The sequence below is a fragment of the Sinocyclocheilus anshuiensis genome, unplaced genomic scaffold, assembly GCF_001515605.1.
Source record: "Sinocyclocheilus anshuiensis isolate Anshui unplaced genomic scaffold, SAMN03320099.WGS_v1.1 scaffold1351, whole genome shotgun sequence".
Classification (NCBI taxonomy): domain Eukaryota; kingdom Metazoa; phylum Chordata; class Actinopteri; order Cypriniformes; family Cyprinidae; genus Sinocyclocheilus; species Sinocyclocheilus anshuiensis.
Genome location: NW_015537982.1, coordinates 102,862 through 103,560, shown reverse-complemented (window position 1 = coordinate 103,560; position 699 = coordinate 102,862).

Here is a 699-nt window from a genome sequence, read left to right as displayed (position 1 = left end):
TTTTTTTACAGAGTTGTAGTACACAATTTTTTGTAACCATATTTTAAAAGATGTATTTTAATAAAGCACCAAAGCAGGGCCACTAATAACATATACTACTGTTCAAATATTTTTGAAAGGAGTCTCTGCAGCTCACCAAGGCTGCATTTATTTGATGAGAAAAAGTAAAAACTGTATTGTGTAGTATTATCACAATTTAAAATAACTTTTCTATTTTAAAATATGTAAAAACAATTCATTCCTGTGATGCAAAGCTAAATTTTCAGTGACTATTACTCCAGTCGTCAGTGTCACATGAGCCTTCAGAAATCATTCTAAGATGCTACTTTGGTTCTCAAAAAACATTTATCAATTGTGAAAACAGCCCTGCTGCTTAATGTTTTTGTGGAAACCACAGGATTCATTGATGAATAAAAAGCTTTTTTTTTGTCCCATTACTAAAGTATTTATTCTCAGTTTTGATCAATTTAGATAAATTTAAAGCACCCTGCTGAAAAAACTATTAAAGAAAAAAAAATCTTACTGACCCCAAATGTTTGCACAGTAGTGTCATTTACAACGGTCTTAAGTGTTTTGTCATTTTTTATTGCCTGAAATGCATCAGGAAAAGCATTTTAAGAACCATATAATTACAAACTATTTTGAATCAAACTGAAAACCACTGAATCAATTCACTGTCAACCCAAAGATTTCTATCCC